The sequence below is a fragment of the Battus philenor genome, unplaced genomic scaffold (genome assembly GCF_028537555.1).
Source record: "Battus philenor isolate CCGP_79_NKW_IND1 unplaced genomic scaffold, ilBatPhil1.0.hap1 SCAF_48, whole genome shotgun sequence".
NCBI lineage: Eukaryota > Metazoa > Arthropoda > Insecta > Lepidoptera > Papilionidae > Battus > Battus philenor.
The window spans coordinates 47,501-55,000 of NW_027181713.1; the positions used below are offsets into that span (position 1 = coordinate 47,501).

Consider the following 7,500-nt stretch of genomic DNA (forward strand, 5'->3'; position numbering starts at 1 on the left):
GATGCGCCGCACGCATAAATATCATGACGAGCTCGGTAACGGCGATCGATAACAATAGTCGCGAGGCGCGGCACGTCCGTAACGAAACACACAATCAATCAATACAATAATTTTAATACTGGATATAAATAATTTGACCGCGAATGGACCGACGACGATGCGTTTAAACGTTCCACTGCTTGTGCCCAACGTGATGATGATGATGACGATGATGACGATGATGACGATGATGACGATGATGACGATGACGATATTGAAGATAGTAAAGTTTTAGCATCGACATTAATCGTAATTTTAACACACGGAATCAGGACGATATCACGTTAGAAAATCGATACACGAACGGGACCGGACTCTGTCGTTTTCCGAAATCGATACGCGAACGCCCGAGTGACTATCCGCACCCCGAGGCCGGGCCGCACGATCTTTATTACGGACCGCTACCGTCTCGACGACGACGACGACGACGACGACGACGACGACGACGACGACACCTTTCTTTGTCTCAGTCGACATCGCGTATGAAAGAGTGCGATCGTCATCAGCACGAAATTTATGCATCGATACGCGAACGGGACCGGACTCTGTCGTTTTCAGAAATCGATACGCGAACGCATCGGCGGCTGGCTACGCGCAATCCGCGATCGGGTCGAACGATGATGATGATGATGATGATGATGATGATGATGATGATGATGATGATGACGACGACGATGACATCGAGATCAGGGTCAGATATAGATATGTAGATCGGTGGTATGCAATCGATACGCGAACGCTCTATCGCGCTACGCGGAGACGCATACAGTCGTTCCCGCATATACATGGGACTGGCGCGAGACGCGCCGGTCGGCCGAATAGAGTTCTCTCCGATGCTCTTCTGTTTTGTTTTGTTTGTTGGTGGTTGTGGAGTGTGGAGTGTGTTTTTTTGGTTGGTGGGGTGTGTGTGGTGTGGTGGTGTTAGTTTGTTTGCGGAGATTGCGTTTTTTTTAGATTTAGTTTTTTTTTTTTTTTTTTAAATAAAAAAAAAAAAAATTAAAAATTATTCTTAGAAAACGCGCGCGAATCGAACAAAACTAATAACACCGATACACAAACAACGCGCGCCACCAACGAGAACGCCCGAAACTGAAACTTCTATAACCGACAAACGCACGAACGACACAGCGGCGGCGGAGGAGGGAAGAAAAAGGGGATCATCTCCCCACAACAACACACCGTAAACTGTGTCGGACGACGTCTCCGTTATGTAAGAGCGGAAGGCGTAAGAGAACGTCTCGTTTAATTAACGCGAACGGCGTTGGGCTCCCGAGTCGACTTCGGGGCGGCCCTTAACGCATCGCATCAACGAGCTCGTCGCGCGCTAGTCGCGCGACGGTCGATCATGATATATAAATCAAGGATTTCGGATCTCTCTAAAACCGGGCTGGAAATCGGTCATTGTTCGTTTTGCGAAACGATATTTTATAAAAGTGAAGATTTGTATGTGTCTCGTCAAAGAACGTTCCGATGAATCGGACGCGATGCCGCGTCCAAAGTAAATCTGGACGAACGCGAGGCGAGTGTTGAGATATACATTTTCCTCCGTGAACAGATAGAAAAACGAATTCATTTTGTTGTTGCGGTGTGGTGTTGTGTGTGTATTGTAATAAATACGCACGCACGCACGCACGCAAAAAGCTACCTAGGCACCGGCGCGTCACGGCGTTTCGAACGTCCGACGCGTCGCTTGTCACACGTCTATCATATCATCATCACCCTCATATCTCTCGTATGTGCGGTGTTGGTGTGTGTTAGCTCTAGCTAGCTCCCTGGTTGATCCTGCCAGTAGTTATATGCTTGTCTCAAAGATTAAGCCATGCATGTCTCAGTGCAAGCCGTATTAAGGCGATACCGCGAATGGCTCAATATATCAGTTTTGGTTCCTTAGATCTTACCTCGGTTACTTGGATAACTGTGGTAATTCTAGAGCTAATACATGCAATCAGAACTCTGACCAGTGATGGGATGAGTGCTTTTATTAGATCAAAACCAATCGACGGAGGGCCTCGCGTCCGAAGTCGTTAATTTTGATGAATCTGGATAACTTTTGCCGATCGCATGGTCCAGCACCGGCGACGCATCTTTCAAATGTCTGCCTTATCAACTTTCGATGGTAGTTTCTGCGACTACCATGGTTGTCACGGGTAACGGGGAATCAGGGTTCGATTCCGGAGAGGGAGCCTGAGAAACGGCTACCACATCCAAGGAAGGCAGCAGGCGCGCAAATTACCCACTCCCGGCACGGGGAGGTAGTGACGAAAAATAACGATACGGGACTCTTACGAGGCCTCGTAATCGGAATGAGTACACTTTAAATATTTTAACGAGGAACAATTGGAGGGCAAGTCTGGTGCCAGCAGCCGCGGTAACTCCAGCTCCAATAGCGTATACTAAAATTGTTGCGGTTAAAAAGCTCGTAGTTGCATTTGTGCGCCGCGCTGTCGGTGCACCGCATCCGCGGTGATACTGACACGTCTGCGGAGCATATCGTCGGTGAGCCGTCGGTAAAACGGCGGTTCAATATCAAAATCCTATCGCGGTGCTCTTCGGTGAGTGTCGAGATGGGCCGACAATTTTACTTTGAACAAATTAGAGTGCTCAAAGCGGGCTCAAAATGCTGCTTGAATATTTCGTGCATGGAATAATAGAATATGATCTCGGTTCTATTTTGTTGGTTTTCAGAACTCCGAGGTAATGATTAATAGGGATAACTGGGGGCATTCGTATTGCGACGTTAGAGGTGAAATTCTTGGATCGTCGCAAGACGAACATCAGCGAAAGCATTTGCCAAAGGTGTTTTCATCAATCAAGAACGAAAGTTAGAGGTTCGAAGGCGATTAGATACCGCCCTAGTTCTAACCGTAAATATGTCATCTAGCGATCCGCCGACGTTACTACGATGGCTCGGCGGGCAGCTTCCGGGAAACCAAAGATTTTGGACTCCGGGGGGAGTATGGTTGCAAAGCTGAAACTTAAAGGAATTGACGGAAGGGCACCACCAGGAGTGGAGCCTGCGGCTTAATTTGACTCAACACGGGAAATCTCACCAGGCCCGGACACCGGAAGGATTGACAGATTAACAGCTCTTTCTTGATTCGGTGGGTGGTGGTGCATGGCCGTTCTTAGTTGGTGGAGCGATTTGTCTGGTTAATTCCGGTAACGAACGAGACTCTAGCCTGCTAAATAGGCGTCGTCATTTAGGTGTGCGCCGCTCCGGTGGCGCAACTCACTGGCGACGTATTAAAATTCTTCTTAGAGGGACCGGCGGCTTCGAGCCGCACGAGATTGAGCAATAACAGGTCTGTGATGCCCTTAGATGTCCTGGGCCGCACGCGCGCTACACTGAAGGAATCAGCATGTTCTCCCTGGCCTAGAGGCCCGGGCAACCCGTTGAAACTCCTTCGTGCTGGGGATTGGGGTTTGCAATTATCCCCCATAAACGAGGAATTCCTAGTAAGCGCGAGTCATAAGCTCGCGTTGATTACGTCCCTGCCCTTTGTACACACCGCCCGTCGCTACTACCGATTGAATGATTTAGTGAGGTCTTCGGACCGACACGCGGTGGCTTCACGGCCGTCGGCGTTGCTGGGAAGTTGACCAAACTTGATCATTTAGAGGAAGTAAAAGTCGTAACAAGGTTTCCGTAGGGGAACCTGCGGAAGGATCATTAACGTGTGTGTATGTGTGCGAGACGCGTGATATGTTCACGAACGTTGTTGCGCCGCTGTTGCTGTTGTTGCTGTTGCGACGACGACGACGACGACGACGACGACTTCGTACATACCGTGTTTACACATATATATATGTAATACATCCATAATGATATATATATATACGACATATATACATATATATGTACGTACGCGCGCGCTGCTGTTCGTATCTAATGCGGACGAGCGCGCGCGCGTGTGCGTGCGTGTGTGTGTGCGTGTTTGTATATATGTATAAAAAATAAAATGTGAAATAATTGTCTCTAGCGTCTATTACGCCTAACGGCGCAGCGGCGACGGCGCCGTGGCGGTGGCCGGTGGCGGTGGTGGCATTCGTCGAAAGTGCTACCGCCGCCGCTGCCTCCGCCGCCGTCGAAGCGGCCGGGTGGCGGAAAAACGCCGAGAGACGAGCGCCGACCGGGGCATACCAAACGGAGCGTTCGAAGCGGTGAAAATCCCCACTGCCTAGCTCAGGCCCTTTATTGTCGGTTGGCGCTATACAAAACGAAATTTAAGCGGTTAGAAAGATGACAATGTCGTGCGTCACGCCAGCTCGTTGGGGGGTGCGCGGGTCGTCGTCGTTCATCATTCTAAAGGATTCGCGTCGGGGCGTTAAGCTTTTTCGGTGCCGTTTCTTTATGAACGCCTCGGCGCACATGAATTCGACCAACTTTCGACGTTAATACATAAAAACGGACAATCAAGTGGCCGACGGCGAGAGCCGTAGGCCGCTACCGTAAGTAATAACAACATTAAGAAAAAACCATTACCCTGGACGGTGGATCACTTGGCTCGCGGGTCGATGAAGAACGCAGTTAACTGCGCGTCATAGTGTGAACTGCAGGACACATTTGAACATCGACATTTCGAACGCACATTGCGGTCCGTGGAGAAATATCCAGGACCACTCCTGTCTGAGGGCCGGCTGTTAAAATATAAAAACCACACTGTTCGGTGTAGAACGCGCGCTACGTGCGCTCGCGCCGGTCGATGCGCGCGGCGGTGACGCGCGACGCGGCGGCGGCGGGTTGGTGGGGGGTGATGAACGAGCTCGCGGACGGTGCGATGGGACGATCTCTAATAAGAGTCTCTCGTCCGCGCCGCCGCGGCTCTCACTCTCTCTCTCTCACTATCCGCCGTCGCTGTCGTCGCGCTGCCGCTGCCGCACTACCGCGCGCGGGCGAGCGGGCGCGCGCTCTTTCGAACAATTGACGGTTTCCGTTGAACGTTCTTCGCGACGGACGACGGACGGCGGGGTGCTGCACCCCTCACGTCCGCGTACGCGCGGAGCGCGTTTACGGTCCGTTTAAATATATCGAATTGTATTGAATATGAAACGAGTGTGAAAAGATTACACGCATCGCTAAGACGCGAGTCTTCGTAGTGCGGTCTTCGTCCGAGCTCATCGGTTCGTGTATACGATATAATAAAATATATCGGAAGCACAGACGACGCGTCTCCGACGGATGCGACCGGCAGGCGGTGAATGTTTTCTTGCGCGGCAAGCGTAACGCACACACAAACATATGTAAGTAAACATTACGTGATGTTCATGTGCGCGCGCGCCTAGCCCGATGCGAGAGAGTTCACCGCTCGTCGTCGCTACGCATCCGTATTATGTCGGTGATACGCGTCGTCGTTCCAGTGCGAACGTTATATTATCGTATCGATACGGACCGATACCGAAAGGGCCGGACGATCGATCGCTAACGAAAAGTACTCGCGCTCGCGTATGCGTGTCGAGATTTTCGTTTACGCTCGTATCATCATAATCATCATCATCGTCATCGTCGTCGTTCATCGCGCAACGCGTGTTGTGTGTGCAGCGTTGCGTTGTGCGTGCGCGCGTCTAGAGACCTCTAAGGACTCGCGACGCGCGCGCCTCGCGCACGCGCACTCGCTCTGCGACGCGCGATGATCGCGACGGTGGGGGTGGTGTACGGTAGGCGGACTCGACGTCCGAAGGGCGTCCCGCGACGACGACCGGCCGCCGTGCGCGCTTGCTTGCTTGCGCGCGCGGTCCGTCGGTTCGTCGTCGTCAAAAATATAATAAGGGACGTCGCGTACGGATATCGCGTCTGCCTCGAATTTTTATCGTTGGCCTCAGATCAGGGAGGATCACCCGCCGAATTTAAGCATATTAGTAAGCGGAGGAAAAGAAACTAACAAGGATTTCCCTAGTAGCGGCGAGCGAACAGGAAAGAGCCCAGCACTGAATCCCGCGATCGTCTCGAGCGCGGGAGATGTGGTGTTCGGGAGGTTCCGCTTTCTCGTCGTCGATACTCCTGTCCAAGTTCGTCTTGAACGGGGCCGTTTTCCCGCAGAGGGTGCCAGGCCCGTAGCGACGGAGGGCGGCGGCGAGAGGGACTCTCCTAAGAGTCGGGTTGCTTGAGAGTGCAGCCCTAAGTGGGTGGTAAACTCCATCTAAGGCTAAATATAACCGCGAGACCGATAGCGAACAAGTACCGTGAGGGAAAGTTGAAAAGAACTTTGAAGAGAGAGTTCAAGAGTACGTGAAACCGTTCAGGGGTAAACCTGCGAAACTCGAATGAACGAACGGAGAGATTCATCGTCATTCCGCGGCGTACGCGCCCGCGCTCTGATGCGACGTCCGGTCCGCCTTTAATCGGGCGCTGTATCGCGTCGCACGGGCCGGTGCGCGTCGACGTCCGCGGAGGGCGTGCACTTCTCTCTCAGTAATGCATCGCGACCCGTTCGGGTGTCGATCTAAGCGCCGCCGACGGGCAGCCCAGCGTTCACTTCGCGCGAGCGGAGTCAGGACGTTGGACCGTTTCGCGGTAGCCGATCGGCCGCCGGACGGTATAATGATAAGAATCGCGCACGCGCTCTCTAAAGGCGCGTCCGGCCCGACGCAAGATAACGTCGTACACGAGGTCCTGCCCGAGCGCGGACCTCGTTGCGGCGCGTCTGTCGTCGCAGCCGTGCTGTCTCGGACCGTGCGCGTCTCTGTCTGCGATGATTCAGTTTCGGGCACTCGCAGGACCCGTCTTGAAACACGGACCAAGGAGTCTAGCATGTGTGCGAGTCATTGAGTATTTGTATAAACTGAAAGGCGCAACGAAAGTGAAGGCGCGCGCTAGCCGCGCGCTCAGGGAGGATGGAGTGTACGTCCTTTGCGATCTGCACTCTCGCACTCCCGAGGCGTCTCGTTTCCAATCCGTGAATGCAGGCGCGCTCTGAGCAGAGATGCTGGGACCCGAAAGATGGTGAACTATGCCTGGTCAGGTCGAAGTCAGGGGAAACCCTGATGGAGGACCGTAGCGATTCTGACGTGCAAATCGATCGTCGGAACTGGGTATAGGGGCGAAAGACTAATCGAACCATCTAGTAGCTGGTTCCGTCCGAAGTTTCCCTCAGGATAGCTGGCGTCGATGAAGAACAGTCTCATCCGGTAAAGCGAATGATTAGAGGCATTGGGGCCGAAACGACCTCAACCTATTCTCAAACTTTAAATGGGTGAGAGCTCCGGCTTACTCGAACGATGAAGCCGGAGATCTGATGACGGTGCCAAGTGGGCCAATTTTGGTAAGCAGAACTGGCGCTGTGGGATGAACCAAACGTAGTGTTAAGGCGCCCAAAAAACGCTCATGGGACACCATGAAAGGCGTTGGTCGCTCATGACAGCAGGACGGTGGCCATGGAAGTCGGAATCCGCTAAGGAGTGTGCAACGACTCACCTGCCGAAGCAACCAGCCCTGAAAATGGATGGCGCTGAAGCGTTTTGCCT

The 7,500-nt window shown here is 52.6% G+C and overlaps 2 non-coding genes and 1 pseudogene across 2 annotated transcripts; all 3 read left to right on the top strand.

Annotated features, from left to right (window-relative positions):
- Window positions 1–1,808: 1,808 nt before the first annotated feature.
- LOC137929254 (small subunit ribosomal RNA) lies at window positions 1,809–3,712 on the top strand. The gene has a single exon (XR_011108806.1). It is a non-coding gene; the product is annotated as a small subunit ribosomal RNA (ribosomal RNA).
- Window positions 3,713–4,519: 807 nt separating this feature from the next.
- Window positions 4,520–4,676, top strand: LOC137929267 (5.8S ribosomal RNA). Its single transcript, XR_011108815.1, has one exon. It is a non-coding gene; the product is annotated as a 5.8S ribosomal RNA (ribosomal RNA).
- A 1,174-nt stretch (window positions 4,677–5,850) lies between these two features.
- The window catches only part of LOC137929262 (large subunit ribosomal RNA), a 4,896-nt pseudogene continuing 3,246 nt past the window's right edge, over window positions 5,851–7,500 (top strand).